Raw genomic sequence first — 17748 nt, 5'->3', positions numbered from 1 at the left:
AGAGTGGCTTCCCAACAGCTTGTGGGACACCTAGTTTATCACTATTTTGGGGTGGGGTCGAGAAAGGGCACCTGGGCAGCACCCGGCTGCCAAGAGCCAGGTCTGTTCTGTGGAACCTCTGCCCCACCAGGCACGTGCCACCAGTCCCTGCTGCTGTCACACGACCCCAGGTAAAGGTGGGTAGCTCTGGGGAGTGGATTTATTGGAAAAGAAACCTCAGACAAAGCCTCTTTTTTGATGAGGCTTTAGATTTGATCAAGGATGAAAGTTTGTTTTAATGAAGCTGGTATTAAATTTGATGATCGATACTTGAAAATAATTGTCAACACAGAATCTTCATTTAATCAGTGTATTTTTTTTGTGTGTTTTCCAAGCAGATATGCTTGGCTCAGTGATCTGAGAATCATAGAATCAAAGAACAACCAGGTTGGAAGAGACCCACTGGATCATTGAGTCCAACCATTCCTATCAAACACTAAACCATGTCCCTTAGCACCTCGTCCACCCGTGCCTTAAACACCTCCAGGGAAGGGGACTCAACCCCCTCCCTGGGCAGCCTGTTCCAGTGCCCAATGACCCTTTCTGTGAAAAATTTTTTCCTAATGTCCAGCCACTTACTCACCTTTAGCATCTAACCATCTTACTCACTTTTAGCAGTGGAATGGAAAAAGAAACAGAGTAATGACCAGCCCAGGGTTGATGCTGGAACAGGCAGCTCAGTCATTCCCAGGTCCTGTCTTGATTAGGAGGATGAGCCGTTCCAGTCAACGTGTGCTGTGGTTCATCCTGGTACCAATTAACTTATCGTGAAGGGAGGAGACGGACAGGGTGCGGGGCAGATTCACAGAGTAGAGATGGGTTCTGGGGTGCTGCTGCATGGAAAGCCTGGGCAGTCAAACGGAGCAACCCCAGCCTAGGATAAGGTTGTCTTTCTGGGCTGCAAGCACACACCACTGGGTCATGTTGAGCTTCTCATCCACCAACACCTCCAAATCCTTCTCCAGAGCTGCTCTCAATTCATTTTCTGCCAGCTTGTAATTGTGCTTGGGATTGCCCTGACCCAGGTGCAGGACCCTGCTCTTGGCTTCATTGAATTTCATGAGGCTTGCGCAGGCTCACCTCTCAAGCTTGTCCAGGTCTTCCTAGATGTCATCCCTTCCCACCAGTCTGTCAACCATGCCACACAACTTTACGAAATATCTCATAAAAGCTACACCTGCTTTATTAGTGCAGGTGTTGCCTAGGAGTGCTTGCTTGATGTTCAAGAAGCTCCCACGGCCCCTGTTCCTCTGCCAGTCCAAGGCGTAGGTCTGGTGGGTCTTTGGGGTGGGAAGGGAGCTTCAGGCTGGATGCTCTGCATCTGCAGCCCAGCAGCAAACCTTCAGCTGAGCCTGCTTGCTAACTGCTTTCTGGGGCTAATGAAAATGTATTTTGCTATGGGAGAGAATTATTTACTACCCTGCCTGTTTCTGTCCCACTCCCCATTACCTGCAGTCAATCAAACAAGCTGGCAGGTGAGAAGAGGTGGGAAATCTGAGCAGCTGGTTCCACTTAACTCTCAGTTCTTCTGAGGGTCTTGGCAATGCAGGGGAGAGCTCAGATTTAAGGGGGAGGAGGAAATGTTGGCATGGTGGGATGGGAGCTACCAGCTGGGGTGGGTAACACAGAGGAGCTGCTTCTGGACCAGCCTGGATCTACCTCCCTCATCTCTGAAAGGTAAGGGGGTTTGTGGAGGAAGGGGTTGTGTCTGGTGATGCAGTAAAGCTGAGGGGGTCTCCTTTTAAAAGCTGTTAAGTCTGACTTGCCTTCTCTTCTTTCGAGCCCTTTGGGCAGTCCTGCTGCTGTGAGGTGGTGATGTGCTTGTGTGTGTGCTTGGTCCAGCCGTGGTGGAGCTGGGTAGGAAGGAGAAACTCCTAATTGCTTGTATGCCCTGTGGACACCTCACTGGAGAGGTCCAAGACCGTTTGGTTACACTTAGCCATATCTATGTGTGCGTGTCTTACAAGCATCTTCATGCTGGGGGAGCATGCGCTGGGGGCTATGAAGCCTCAGGCTGGGGATCAGAGGTTTCCCTTTGTTCTCGGGCCGCCTTTAGGGAAAACAGTATTTTTCTTGGGTGTCAAAATGGGGTTTTGATCTTCTGGGACCTTCTCCATGCTGCTGGTTTGCTACCAGCTTTACTCCAGCTGGTGGGATGCTCCTGCAGCCCTGTGCTTGTTGCCCACCGATGCTCCCAGGATGGTTTTCCTGAACCCTCACAGACTGTCTTTGTGAGCACGTGGAAACGGCTTTTTGGTGATAACCAGCTCTGGTGACGAGCTGCTGACAACATATTGAAAATATTTATGTTGTTTCCATGCCAACTTGTTCCAAGTGTCCAAACCATCCTCAACACCTGGTGCACAGAGACATGGCCCTGTGAAGAGGACACAGGACCTGATTTTTCCCTTTTTTGCCCATAAATCTGGCCCTGTAGCTTGTGTTGCTGCCACCACAGGAGCCCAGCTGGTCCCAGGGGTTTGCTGGCCAAAATTTGGTATGGCTGGTCCTCGGCAGCAGAGGGTGGGCAGAGGTGTGATGTGTCACTGCGTGCTGCTCATACACATCATGGTGAACATCAATAACCTTCTGGTGCCCACCCAGAGCTCTGCTGGGGCTGCTGGAGGATCAGTCTTGGCTTTCAGCCTCCCTGTGGGATGGGACCTGGGCAGGAGCAATGGAGACACGTAGGCGTCAAGGCAGAGCAGTAGGAACAGAGCATGGCCCTAATCACCCAGCTGGCTGTGAATTGCCTCCTACATGCATCATCACAGCTCTTTCTATAGCATCAGTTGCTCAAGCAGCGCCTCAGAAGAGTGCTCCGAGATACAGGTTATCGCTAAACCCTGCTCTGGAACTTCCCCTAAGAGGAACAGGAGGAGAGAACGACCTGATCGCAGCCTCACTAGTGGGAGCGTTCCCCCTCGTGTAGGGCAGCAGCCACAATTCTCCCTCTGTGTCTGTTTATGTATATTAAAGCTACACATAATCATAGAATCATATAATCATAGAATCACCAGGTTGGAAAAGACCCACCGGATCATCAAGTCCAACCATTCCCATCGATCACCAACCCATGTCCCTCAGCACCTCATCCACCCGTCCCTTAAACCCCTCCAGGGAAGGGGAATCAACCCCCTCCCTGGGCAGCCTCTGCCAGGGACCAATGACCCTTTCTGTGAAAATTTTTTTCCTAATGTCCAGCCTGAACCTCCCCTGGTGGAGCTTGAGGCCATTCCCTCTCGTCCTGTCCCCTGTCACTTGGGAGAAGAGCCCAGCTCCCTCCTCTCTACAACCTCCTTTCAGGTAGTTGGAGAGAGCAATGAGGTCTCCCCTCAGCCTCCTCTTCTCCAGGCTAAACACCCCCAGCTCTCTCAGCCGTTCCTCATAAGGCCTGTTCTTCAGCCCCTTCCCCAGCTTTGTTGCTCTTCTCTGGACTCTCTCCAGAGCCTCAACATCCTTCTTGTGGTGAGGGGCCCAGAACTGAACACAGGATTCAAGGAGTATCCGAAGTGAGACCTTTGCAGCTGCTCAGTTTTAAATGCCTGCCACCACGTTTCCCACCCCTCCCACTTCTCCTTTGCTGTTTGTTCTCGAGCTCTGCTTTTGCCCCTACCCACACTTGAGGGCTGTGGGGCAGGATCTGTCCCTGGATGCTGTGTCGCGGCTGCCCACCAGGATTTGGGCTCAACCAGGGTATGGATAAACAATTGTGTTCTGCCCTGGTTTTGGTGGTGTCACCGATTAAGAATTTGAAGATGAAACTAGGTGAAAATGAGTATTTGCGATAAAGATCTCGCTGTGTCAATATTGAAGTTGTAGGTGATGACACACGCTTTGGGCAACGCCACATCATTAGGAAAAGATGATTGGTGTAACTCGTGGCCGGCAACGGGGTGGTGGAGATAATCACGTGTGCTGAGAGGGACCTTCCGGGCTGGCTCGGCTGCATTTCCAGACCTGTGGGAAACCAGCGTGGTCTGTAAGATGTGGAGTGTAACCTCGATGTCCACGGGGGCTCCACTTAAATCTGTGCATGGAGACCTCATTGCTCTCTACAGCTCCCTGAAAGGAGGTTGTGGAGAGGAGGGAGCTGGGCTCTTCTCCCAAGTGACGGGGGACAGGATGAGAGGGAATGGCCTCAAGCTCCACCAGGGGAGGTTCAGGCTGGACATTAGGAAAAAATATTTCACAGAAAGTGTCACTGGGCAGCGGCAGAGGCTGCCCAGGGAGGGGGTTGAGTCACCTTCCCTGGAGGGGTTTAAGGGACGAGTGGACGAGGTGCTGAGGGACATGGTTTAGTGTTTGATAGGAATGGTTGGACTCAATGATCCAGTGGGTCTCTTCCAACCTGGTGATTCTATGATTCTGGAGGCAGCAGTTCAAGCACTGACGTGGATGACAGGGAAAGATGGGTTTATATCTGCTTCAGTCGCTGGTGGTGTCTGGGCATGGCAAGCGATGACGGAGGACTTTGTCATGGAACAAACTGTTCTGGACAGCAGGGTAAAGGCGTCTCAGTGGCCAGGAGGAAGGAACAGCTCAAGCGTGTGCTGACTTGGAAGCTGGGCAGAAGTTCAGGAGGCTGCTCTGCAGGGAGACACTTAAGTGCCAGCTGCCCAAGAGGTTTGTGAGAACAGCCAGGCTGTTGTGATTCCCACCCACTTTTCCTACTCGTGCAGACATGCTGGTCACCGAGAGCAATCGCTCTCCTAGCAGAGCCTTGAGCTTGATTGGGCTGTAAAACAACCTGGCAGGGACCCAGCTGTGTGTCTGCTTCAGCATCTGTATCTTGTACAAGTGGTGGTAGGGGCTGTCAAGGTTCTAGATTTCTTCACAGAATAATAGTCTTGAAGTGGGAGTCACAGAGTCATTAAGGTTGGAAAAGACCTTTAAGATCATCTAGTCCAACCATCAGCCCAACACCAACGTGCCTACTAAACCATGTCCTAAAGTGCCACATCTACGTGTTTTTTGAACACTTCCAGGGACAGTGACCCCACCACTTCCCTGAGCAGCCTGTTCTGGTGCTTCACCTCTCTTTCAGTAACGAAATATTTCCTAATATCCTATCTAAATCTCCCCTGATGCAACTTGAGGTGCTCCCCATCCCGCTCCTTATAGATGCTTGAGGACTTCTGTGCAGAACTCTCATCTCTGGGAACAGCAGCTGTTTGGGGAAGTGGTTTGAAGAAATGTGGTAGCAGTGGGTGACCATAGTGGGAAGGTTCCTCAGGAGGTGTCCTTCTAGTGGGAAGGAACCTCGGGAGGTGTCTAGACCAAGCTTGTGCTCAAACCAGGGTCAGCTACGAGGTCAGACCAGGCAGTTCAGGGCTTCATCCAGCCTGCTCTTGAAAACCTGCAAGGGTGGGGGCTGCACAGCTTCCTAGGCAACCTGCTCCACTACACGCAACATCCTCCTTGTGGGGTAAAGAAGTCTTGTGTCTGGGATCACACTGCCCCATGATTACATGCCTTGGCTGCTGGTGTCCATGTGGGTCACAATCATTTTATAATTTCCAAACTTGTTGCAAGGGAGTCTAGAGGTGGGACTGTGGAAAAGCATGTGGCATGCTCCTTGAGGACCACGTTCTTGGTCATATGCAGTGTTGTGTCCATTCTCTTCCCAGAGAAGGAAGAGGTAATGCATATGAGAAGAAAATATTCATTAACCAAAGGCATATGTGAGCTCAACCCTATCTCAGGAAGGTGGGAACCTAACAGGTTACGGCACAGAGCTGCTTTCTGGTAGCTTGCTAAAGCCTTTCCCAGCCCTGGCAAAAGACTTTTTCCTCTTGACTTCACTGGGAAAGGCAGAAGGGTGCAAGGTGAGCAGGACACTCTGCTGTCAGTGTCACAGCCTGGCTGAGGGTTTCCTTCTGCTGGAGGAGAAGTCAACACCACTGACTCTGAGGGCTGACACCTCACGCGATGGGCTGGTGAAAACCAGACTTTGAGTCATGAGTCTTCAACAAAGCACAATGCGTGATGAGTCTTTCTGCTTCCCAGTATCAACTCCCCTAGCAGCACACACAACTTGGGGGTTGAGATTTGGGGTTTTTTCATACGATAATCTGAGGTTCTTGCACAGTAAGAATTGGGAACTGGGTTACAGAAGTAGGGAGCATCTCTGGCTGAACTGGGGTTTCTCCATTGCTGGCAGTTCATGGTGCCATCACCACACAAACATTGTGGCAACCAAACACATCCTCTCCATTAATTTTTCTTCTTCGCCTATGACTACAAAGTCTGGTTTTTATGAGAATATTTTCCCATAGACTGGACAAATAAATGTCAGGTTGACCTAAAGGTTGTTCTTTCCTCAATTTCCTTTGGGCTCCCTTTTCTCCAGCTAGCTGGGTACAAGTTGTCTCAAGTGTAATCAGACTATTATAAATCATCTCCTGCCTTTTTTTTTTTTTTTTTCCTTCCACGAGGAGCACATTCTCATGCATTGATACGCAGTCGGGTTTGTTTTGTCTGTCAGACTTTGCGCAATCCTCATACCTCTGCAGCTGACCCTCACAAAAGTGTTTACCAAACCTCACCAAGAATGAATTTGCAATCTCTCTCCCGGTAGTATTTTGAAGATGAATCCATTGTACAAGCAAGTATCAGAGGTGCCCGGACCTGCAATGCTCTGTGATGTGTTCATAGTAGGACACATGTTCATGGAAAGGGTCATTGGTCCCTGGCAGAGGCTGCCCAGGGAGGGGGTTGAGTCACCTTCCCTGGAGGGGTTTAAGGGACGGGTGGACAACACACTAAGGGACATGGTTTAGTATTTGATAGGAATGGTTGGACTCGATGATCCGATGAGTCTCTTCCAACCTCGTGATTCTATGATTCTAAGGTGGAGATGACCTACTGCTATCCACGCTGACAGAGGATGGACCTGTTGGCTTGCTCTGATACCACATCATGGATCAGCTCTGAGAGTGAACTTCTCTATTTGTCCACCCCAGTCGATGGTGGGGAAGTTCCTAACCGTTTTCACTTCTGTTACCCATGGCACAGTATCCCAAGGCCATGCCTGTCTGTATCTCTGTGCCATGGTTGCTTCTGTAGGGACCCTCCGCTCGGTTCGTCCACTGATGCCCAAGCACAGGGATGGGAAGGCAATTTTCTGCTGCCCAAGCAGACGTGGGTAAGCAAAGCAGGCCCAGGTGGTGAGGACCTGCCCTTCAGGCTCCTGCTGGCACCGTGTTCAATACGGGGCCCCTCTCTGATCCTAGATGAGGCCATGGGAGGCTGTTCGCTGGTGCTGGGTTGCTGCACTCCCGATGTCCTTCCAAGTGCCCCTCGAGCAAAGGGGAGGCAGGCCAAGCATTATCTGGGTGCATTTTGGTTTATTACCTTTATTTATCTTTCACTGCTAGCTGATCCTAGCACAGAAGTATAAAAAACCGAAGGCTGTAACTTTTCCAAAACCAGATACTAATTTCTTCTGCACATCCTCCGCTGCCTTTGTAACACCCGCTGGCTGCAAAACATTGGCCCTTGTCACATTAAATGGGAAGGTCAAGATGTGTCTAAAACCACATGAAAACACACGCTAGGTTTGCAGAAAGAGTGGAATGAAGGAGTTGCTCAATTCTCCAGTTCCCACCAAGGGCTGCAGCGGGAAGGTGGCCCTGGCTGACCCTGGGAGCAGCGGAGGACACGGTTTAGAGAGGAGCAATTCTGTTGGGCTCACACTGGTTCCACTGGGGATCTGACGTCTGTCTTGATCCTTTGGCAAGGTAGCTGGGCCAGAGAACCACAACCCAGCAAGTATGGGATGTGCAGATATCTTTGTTCCTAATTTTTGTTTTGGAAGGTCAGGCCTCCTGCAAGAGGAAATGGAAATAGTGAAGCCACTGCCCGGAGTGGTTCCTGCCAATGTTTTTCCATAGAGTGACACTGGAAATGAGTTTTTAGAAAAATACGGGGCAACTTGTCAAGAGGGTTTTTTTGTTCTGCAGAAATACCTCATTGTAACCAACAGCATCCTTGCTACGGAAGAAAAGTAAGCACATTGCTAAGGATGAGCTGAAGTTTACTCCTATTTGCATAGCAATAAAAAACTGACTGGGTTCCAGTCTGACTGGGACCCAGAGAATTTTGTTGGTGTTACTACAGGTGTCTGTTGCTTAGCAGAACACCCCTGGTAAAATGAGGGAAGGAAAGGGATGCGCTGGGCACTGTTTAACCGTGAACGTGTGCAGGAGCAGTCGCTTGTGCTAATGCTGAGTCTTGGTTGTGAGGCTGGTTTAACAGCCGGGGAGCGCCGATCGGCTGATACCCAGAGCCTGTTGAGTGCAGCCTTGAGCAGTCTCATTAAATTACGGTTATTGTCTCTCTTCTTTACCTGAAAGATGGTTTCAGGTTTGTGCCAAGCCTCTATCAAATGTACTTGGCAGGAGGCTGTCTGGGTTGAAACTGTCCTGATCAGGAGCAGTAAGAGTACGCTTCACATATCCTAACACCACGGCTGGGAAAAGATCCCTGTGCCTGTCCTGAGGCCAGATCCACTTCAGAATTCACCCTGATTAAAGTCAGTTAAGCAGATTTCTGAAATACTGAAGGGCTGGGAGATCCAGCAACATCCTGAAGGGCCAGGGCACTCGATGAGTCTAACTTTGCTCTCATGAAAGGCAACCTGTTATCACACATCCTTCCCGCAATGGTCCCAGGCAGTTTGTAGCCTCCCCTTTGCAGCAGCTTCTCACGGACTTGGAGACTGCTGGCACGTCGTGCCTCTGGCTTATCTACAGCAGCCTAAACAGCGGGTGTTCTGGGGGCTGCCCCCAAGCTGTGCTCCCCAACCTCCCATCCCTCCTCCTGTTCTCCCCTGGGCTGTGCCTTTGGTCACAGCCAGTGCCCTGGAGCAGGGTCCTGCGGGGCTGAGAGCAGCGCAGGGTTGTTGCACACATCCTTCATCAATGCTTATACAAAACCAAGTTGCTGTTTGCTATTTTATTTTATTTTTTTCAAGGCCTGCTGGTATTGACTTGCTTGCACAGGGTCTGCTTTGGTGGCACTTGGAGATGAGGTGGGCTCAGGTTCCTGGGCCACTGCCTTCAGGAGGACGTGTGCTCAAATGCATATTGAATTTAAATTTAATAAGTGTCCTTATTCATTAAGTATCAAAAGATTATTAAAAACATCTTTCTTGGAGATGAGCAGCTGAGGAGTGACATCACTGTTTAAAATACTGGGGTTGCTTGAGTTGCAGTGGATTTTTTTTTTTTTTTAAGCTTGGAGAGCATGTGAAAACCACTTGTTTGGCCCATGTGGGCTCTGCTTAAGACAAATAAGCTCTGCCTTTTTGTTGCTTCCCCCTGGCCAGAGCGCAGCAGCGGAGGACAGAGTGTCTCCTCCAGACCTGTACTCCCTCATGCACATTTTCCTGAGTACTGGGCAGGCTTTGCTTCCATTCCACTGCTCTCCAGTTAACTTGAGCATCCAGGAAAGGGCTGGAGACAAGGCGCTGAGGGTGCTGCCAAGCCATGCAGGTGCCCTGCTCCATCACCTTCCATCCATCCTGACCTCAGCAGGGAGCGGGGCTCGCGCCTTCCACCTGGGACACAAACACCTGGCAGCAGCAACTGGGCAGCCCTTTCCCTCTACCAGCAACCCAGCTCAGCATCCAGACCCCACCTACATATCAGCTTTGTGATAGATCAGCACCGATTTAACCAACTGCAGCAGGTGGGGAGCCCCAGCCAGCCCTGAAGATGTGCTGTGCTGTAATCATTCTGCTGTACCCAGTGCCTTGTTTACTCTTTTATTAACAGCTCCTGTTTGAATGCTGCTCACAGAGCAAAACCCAGACAGGGTATTACCAAAGAGCTGTCAAAACAGCTCTCAAACTGGAATATATGTGCATGGAGCAATTCTGCTGCCAGTCTCCTTAAATTACAGCTTCCACACCCGCAATTTTTGGTAGCTACTTTAATGCGTTTCTTTATGCATGGGTGTTAGAGCAGCCAAACCTGCCTTAGCCCCGTGTACAGACGTCTTGTTCTCATCTTGGTTTGCACATCCAAAGTACTCCATGAAAGTTCCTGGCCTCCACTCCCTGTGCCTCCTATGAAAGGCTATTCTGGATCACAGAAGGGCCCCAGCTGGTGCTATTTTCTAACCCCCTTCAGATGTTCAGAGGAGGACAGCAGGACACAGAAGAGTATAAAACTTTCTTGAGACACAAATTGTGTCCAGTGAGGGATTTCTGTGATCTTTTATGTTTTTCCTTCCCATGGTATAAATGACAGTCATGAGGACTGTGCGCCTTTGCTGACAAACAAAGAGGAGCAGTGCAGGGTGTCTCCAGCCTTTGAGCATCTTCTCTCCATGCAGGCAGCCAGACTACAGCAAGGCTCTGAGTTTCCTCATGGGAAGCAGCATGTTAGCAGGTTGGCTCCATCGATTTCCTGCAGAATCTTGTGAAATCCTCTCTGCAGGGATTTTTCCCTTTCTGCTCCGTGTCAGATATGCAGGGATATGTGACACTCTGAATGTCTCTATCTCCTCTGTCCTTGTGATTTCCCAATGCAGGATCATCTCAGCTATGGGATATAAGACTGGTTTTTTTGATAGAAAAAAAAAAATTCTGGATTTTCAGATGGCTGAATATCCAGAACCTCTGGCAGTGCCTCCCCCTCCTATCAGCCACTAATTCAGCCATGCACAGACTTTTTACAATAACTTGCCCGTGGATCAGCTTAACCAAAGGAGTTGGAATAAGCAACCTGGTCTCTGCAGTGCCCTCCAAAGAACAACTCTCCTTGTTTGCAGGAACACTTGCAAGAAAAATAAGGAGATTTTGAATTAGGAGGGTCACAGTGGCGGGGATGGGTTTTGCTTGTGAGATCGTGTGTGTAGCTGCGATGAAATTGGAGTGTGTGATTGAGACATGATTTTGGATTAGTTGGGAGAGAGGTTGGTATGCAGTATTTAAAGCTAAAAGGGCCTCAACTGGCTTTGATAAAAACATCACGGTCCAGCAATGCTGGGTTGACTGCTTCAAAGCTCCTCTGTATTTTGAGGTTGGGTTGGGAAAGGGGTGAGTTTACAGCCTCCCAAATGCTGCAGCTGAGCAGCCACACAAAATCTTGAAAAACATGCTGGTAGGTTTGCTGGATCCCTTGAGGCTACCCCCGAATCGTTCACAGGGCTGTGATTAGGCTTGGCAGCCACTCCAAAGTGCAGAAACAATTTAAAGCACCAATTCTCATGGCTGGAGAATTAAGAAACGTGAACAAGGGCCAAAGAGCTGGGAGCTTGTCTCCCAATACCATGCTCTGCCCTTTGCTGGAAAGAGGTAGAGCTGGGGTGCGCCGGGGTGGCAAGGGTATGGAGAAAAAGAGCAATGACTTTGTCTCTAGGAAAGAAAAGCAGTTCACTTGCCATCCGTGCGCTCTGCTGAAATATCCGTGCAGAAGCTGGGCTGGGAGCTTTTATCTGACAAGTGTTGTTCTGAGGGTGCTGGCTGTTCCCTCTGTGCCGGGTGTGTTGCTGCCGACACGCAGATTTTCTCCTCCGATGTCCAGAGAAGCTCGCGTTCCCAGGACCAGCGTGCTGCTTCGGCTGCGCTGCCTGGTACAAGAGGCTCCTCTGGGTGAGGATTTGCTGGTCCTCCTTGTTCCAGCCACAGAAACGGCTGGAGAGAGGGAAGAGACAGAGCTGGAAAAGGAGCAGAGAGTAAAGCTGCCTTGGCACAAGCTCAGCACCCAGGGTAGGTAGGACACAGGCTTCCCACGCCTGTCCTGGACAGCCAGGATGTGCTCTGCAAATGTCCTTATCATCAGCTCTCCTCGTTTTGCTCCAAAGATCATTCCTCATGCTGAAAGGCCTTTCCTCGTGCCCAGCTTTTGCAAAGACACCTCATCCCTCTCAGTGCCCAGTGCAGCTTTGTGCACACAGGCATTGCAGAGGAGGGGGTGTCTCCCAGCTACGTTTGCTCTGGCTCTGACAGGGGAGATCTGCCTGCAACTTGAGTGCCCAGGTGGCCAAGAAGGCCAATGGCATCTTGGCTTGTATCAGAAACAGCGTGACCAGCAGGTCCAGGGAGGTTCTTCTCCCTCTGGACTCGGCACTGGTGAGACCGCTCCTCGAATCCTGTGTTCAGTTCTGGGCCCCTCACCACAAGGAGGATGTTGAGGCTCTGGAACGAGTCCAGAGAAGAGCAACGAAGGGGATGGAGAACAAGAATTAAGAGGAGGAGCTGGGGTTGTTTAGCCTGGAGAAGAGGAGGCTGAGGGGAGACCTCATTGCTCTCTCCAACAACCTGAAAGGAGGTTGTGGAGAGGAGGGAGCTGGGCTCTTCTCCCAGGGGACAGGAGGCAGGACGAGAGGGAATGGCCTCAAGCTCCGCCAAGGAAAAAAATTTTTCACAGAAAGGGTCATTGGGCACTGGCAGAGGCTGCCCAGGGAGGTGATTGAGTCACCTTCCCTGGAGGTGTTTAAGGGACGAGTGGACAAGGCTCTGAGGGTCATGGTTTAGTGATTGATGGGAATGGTTGGACTCGATGAACTGATGGGTCTTTTCCAACCTGGTGATTCTGTGATTCAGTTTACAGCTCCCTGTGGCCCTTTCCATTTAATGCAGCCCTGTTGATGCCACTAACCTTTCGTAGCAAACTCTCTTAATGGCCCTCCCAGTGGGCAGAGCACGACACGGCAGAGCTGCACTCCCATTTACAAGATTACTCTTATCAGAGCTGCTTGCTGATGGAGGGTGAATCCACTGAGATGTTTCCAGCCCCTGGCCTCTTCTGGCCTGACTTCTGCCCATCATGCACTTATTTTCTGTATCATGTTCTCATTTGGTACGTCCTCTAAGGTATTTCCATCCGTGGTAAATACAACACATCTCCAACAGACTGTCACAAACTCCTCAGACCTTTCTGAGGTGGATGCCGGGTGCAGCAGGTCTGGTGAGGAAGATGGAAAATAGAGGTCAAGAGAGTGTAAACTGCTTCTTACATGATCATATGTATTTATTGGCCAGCACAAGAGATCAAACGCCATTTCTAAATGAGTGTTTTCATCAGTGGACTGTCCTGCCCTCTCTGGGGCTGTGGATCTTAGAAGAATTCAAGCCCAACCATTTAGATCTCAAAGAGAAATGTGTGAATATAGTCCCTCATTAGGAATGACTGTTGTCACACTGTTCTATGCTAGTTTTGTGGTCTGCTCCTTGTTTTCCTTCTCCTTGTTGGGGCAAGTTCTTTATGGACCCGTGCAAAGGGACTCTCCTTCCTCACTCCCTCTGTAGGCAATTCTGTTTGGAAAATGCTGGTATGTAACCCCCAAAAAAGGCTCTGAGATAGGAGATAACAGCTGACAGTGCCTGGAGCTCTTCTACTGCCAGTGCCAAAGTTTAGCTGAGCTTTCACTGAACTTGCAGATGTGGTCAGACCTTGATGTACAGGCCACCTCAAGTTTTCAGCAGCAGCTCTGCTCATTGCCCATCAGTGAAATTCTTTCCTTTTACAAAAAGATGTCCAAGGAGCACCAGAAATTTACTCCCTGTTGGACAATATTTATTTGCCTTCATCCAAATGACAGAAAACCCCAAACCCTGGTGCTACAGAGAGAGGGAGCGGTGCTAATACCTCCACAAGCAGCTATTCTGGAGCCACAGTCCTCTTGCAGGAACTTGTATGTGTAGTAAAATTTTGGAGGAAACAGCCTGAAGGAAGAGTGGGCTGTAGTCCCTAAATATGAGAGCAGAGTGTCAGTCTCATGCCAGAGAGTAGGTGATCAGATATCCTGATACTACTGAGGGCGAGATGGATTCACACCTGCTAAAAATAACTTCACAAAACTGAAGTCACTGTAAAATTAGCATGAATATTTGTGTGCCTTTGCAGACCTCAGGCTCGTCCACGGTACGTAGCCAGCCCCTGGGAACAAGGCTTTGTAATAAATGTAGTGGAAGAGCTCTTGGCCAGACTGTTGCACAACATCTTTCTGCGGCCAGATCCTTACCTGCAGCTTCAGCTCCAACAGATCCTACCACAGCCATAAAGAAGCGGTAGCAGCAGTTTTATCTGCACCAAGAAAGGGTTATCTCTTGGGGAGCACAGAGAGGAGACGTTAAGTTCTATAAATCCAGATCTAGCATTCATCAAATACAGGATCTTCTTGAGTTCTAGAGCAACATTACACTGGAATAGGCTGGGCTACCTTCTATCATTTGAATTTGGTTTAGTAGGGTAGTTCCTACCCTGGGGTGCAGAGTAAGAATTTAAACTACTGTGACAATATTGTGGATCAGGCCTTGGCAAGGCACTTTGTATTCTTTCTTTCATGGAAAAAGGAAAGCCTGATATTTAAACGTGATGATATTTCAGTACTATAGAGTCAGAGGATTTCTTTTTGCCAAGGCAAACCATGTACAGATGTATAAGAAGCAGTGAAAATCCTAAACAGAGAGGTTTGGTGCAAGAGTTCATGCTCTTGCCCACTAGGACAGGTTTTTATTGCAAATATCACAGAACACCTGTTGTGCCAGGTTGCACGAAGGACAGAGTAAGGAAATGTCACAGTAAATACCATGATGGAATCAAATTCTTGTTTATTTCCCATGAACTCAATATTTGCACCATCAGACCAAATGGCTTTAGTTTTTATTTGGATGTAACGATGAGGCTGGCACACCAACTGGTTTCTTTTGCAGATAATCTGTCTGTCATCTGCTGAAGTCAGAAATCTCCTGCTGACAGAGATGTTTCAGGTGCTTTCTCTCTCATTCCTGTACATTTTCCATACCCAGAGCATTAAGTATGCAAAGCAGATTTTAGGAATGTTCTGTAAAACTGCAGAAGTGCTTACAGGAGTCTACATTTTTACCACATTCTGGAGGCCATTAGAATACACAAACCCAAATAATTATTGCAAGCAGCATACCAGTTAAATGATGAATGGTTTTTTCGCGTGAAAAGCACAGCATGTGTCCTAGCCCGGCTCGCTGGCTGGTTCTTAGCATCAGTTGGCCACGATAAGGCATGCAATGCTCACAACAGTCAGAAGAGCAGCACTGTTGGCACTGTGCCTCCACGATGGTGACCAGCTGTACCTACCAAACATTGCTGCTCAGTTTTCATCACCTCAGATCTTCAGCATAAGATCTAAAATGCTGAGACAGCCAAAGATGCAGCAAGCCATGGAGTGAACCCTACTTAGCCCTTCTTGATCTCTCCCTGCTACATCCAGCCTCTGCACTGGAGGTGTTCTAGAGGGAGAAGGCAAATTCTTAGCACTCTACGCTTGTACAGGATTCCCTGCCCCATCCCTGGAGGTGTTCAAGGCCAGGTTGGATGGAGCCTTGGGCAGCCTGATCCAGTGGGAGGTGTCCCTGCCCACAGCAGGGGGTTGGAACTAGATGATCTTTGAGGTCCCTTCCAACCCAAACTATTCTATGATTTCTGTGATGTTGCTGCTGGCGGGCAGGTTTATTTTAGGGCTTGAGCTGTGGAATCTTTAGAAGTATTGGAGATTTCTTCTTCTGTCACAAGTGATAGTTTTGCAGCTTGATAAAATTTCTGGAGGGCGCGGGAGGTACGTGCTGGGACACAGTGATGCAGAAGGCTGGTGTTAATTAGCACTGTCAGGTCCTCCATCAGCACCCAAATAGCTGATTGAAAGGAAAAGACATTTGAAGACAGGCAGCTGATATTGCTCTTTCATAAGCCATGGGTAACTGGATGTGCTGCTGGGAACCAGTTGTTCTCCCATTATCTCCTGCCTGGGCAGAGTTATCTCCTGCCAGCACTTGACTAGGGCTGCAGGGGGCTGTGAAATGGGGCTCACTGGTGATTTTTCTGTCTTTTGTGTTGAAAAGAGGATGAATCTAGGCCTGAAACACAAGCAGTGGAAGATCTCAGTCATCACAACAGCTGTATGTAAATAAAAGCAGTACCAGCTTAGTGCTGCTGTGTTCCAGCTGCTGGGGCTGTGTTAGGCGAGGCACGAGCACCTCAACATGTGTGTGAAGGAGAGGATCACCTGCTTTTTCCCTTACACACACAGCCTCCCAAATTTCTCCCTGCTCTCACTGCCCTTCTCCGAGCACCCTGTGGTTCTCCTTCCCCTCAGGTGACAATGTGTGGGGTGCAGGTGGTGGCTGCCCCAGCCCAGGGTCTTGGGACACCTGCACATCTCGTAGGGAGCAGCTACTGCTGAGAGCAGCCACGGGGAGACACTTCTGCTTGGGCAGATACTCACGTCAAGGGAGAGTGAAGGACTAGCAACAGTTTTAGCCCAAACCAAAAGCACTGAAAAGGCTCCTTAATGCTCTTATCTTCCTATTTGCCTCCCCTGGCTGTGAGGAACAGATGCTTGAACTTTTCTCTTGAGCTGGTGCTAAAAATCAGTCCTGAAGGAAGACTAAAACTATTGCTGGCTGCACCCAGGCAAGGGTTTGCTGTAGTCCCAGTGCTGTTATGGACCTTCTGCTAATTTTGCTTTAATATCCAGTGGGTCCAGCTTGTGTGTGCATCGAACAAAGCTATCTTGAGGATGAGCATGTCCCCATGCCTCCTTGCTGTTGGGGACAGAATGCAAATGCATTTAATTGTTGGCAATTAAATGGGGCTGCAAGAGCCAGAGCCGCAGCTCTCGCTTGAAGCTCACTCGCACGGAGTTCATCTGCCCTCCCCAGATGTCTCTGTTTCTACTCGTGGAGGCTGTTACAACACGAGAACTCAGCGTGTGAGTTGTTCAGATCGTTCCTTCTGATATGCTGGCTCTTGCCTGTGTTTTCCCTGCACTTGGTGTGCTGGTCTATTGCTCAATGCGCTGCTCTGCGACAGCCCCACTGAGCTCTTGCTGAATTCCTTGTGGTACAGGCAGAATTTGCTGCCTTGCTTTTCACTTCATCTTCTCAGCTGAGCCCTAATAGAAGTGCGAGGAAGCACTGTCCTGGGGCTGGCTGCTCTTTCAGGGCTGTATCTGGCTGTTCCTCTTTTTCTTTCCCTCTCTCTCACGCAGACAGCATTTATTTGGCAGCCAGGCTTTACCTCTCCCCTACAGCCTGCGTGCTTTGCTAAGAGCTTCTCATGGGAGGCTGGAGCAAAAGCTGCAAGAGCTCTCAACAAATGATTTTTCACTGATAACATTTCAGAGGTGCGGTAACAGCTGAAGCAAGTACGACTAAATGTACAAGTGTCTCATTAGGTTGTCCTTTCCCTCCACTGCATCTTCACAGGGAACGTTGCCTGCTGGCCAGAGCATGAGCTGAGTGGTGGATGTGGGCAGGATTACAACCAATACGGAATGTAAACCCTGGAGAGAACAGTAATAATCATAGAATCACCAGGTTGGAAGAGACCCACCGGATCATTGAGTCCAACCATTCCTATCAAACACTAAACCATGTCCCTCAGCACCTCGGCCACCCGTGCCTTAAACCCCTCCAGGGAAGGGGAATCAACCCCCTCCCTGGGCAGCCTCTGCCAGTGCCCAGTGACCCTTCCCGTGAGAAAAATTTTCCTAATGTCCAGCCTAAACCTCTCCTGGTGGAGCTTGAGGCCATTCTCTCTCATCCTGTCCCTTGGGAGAAGAGCCCAGCTCCCTTCTCTTCACAACCTCCTTTCAGGTAGTTAGAGAGAGCAATGAGGTCTCCCCTCAGCCTCCTCTTCTCCAGGCTAAACACCCCCATCTCCCTCAGTCGCTCCTTGTAAGACTTTAAGGGATGCAGCATCAAAATGCCGTGCTCCA

At 49.6% G+C, this 17748-nt stretch overlaps 1 protein-coding gene across 1 annotated transcript in view; it reads left to right on the top strand.

Moving 5' to 3' along the window:
• Positions 1-17748, top strand: part of KCNAB1 (potassium voltage-gated channel subfamily A regulatory beta subunit 1) — a 155484-nt gene that overhangs the window by 119645 nt on the left and 18091 nt on the right. The gene's annotated exons all lie outside the window — the stretch shown is intronic.

Source organism: Phaenicophaeus curvirostris, chromosome 10 (genome assembly GCF_032191515.1).
Source record: "Phaenicophaeus curvirostris isolate KB17595 chromosome 10, BPBGC_Pcur_1.0, whole genome shotgun sequence".
In the NCBI taxonomy this organism is placed as follows: Eukaryota; Metazoa; Chordata; class Aves; order Cuculiformes; family Cuculidae; genus Phaenicophaeus; species Phaenicophaeus curvirostris.
This window is presented reverse-complemented; position numbering and strand designations above follow the sequence as displayed.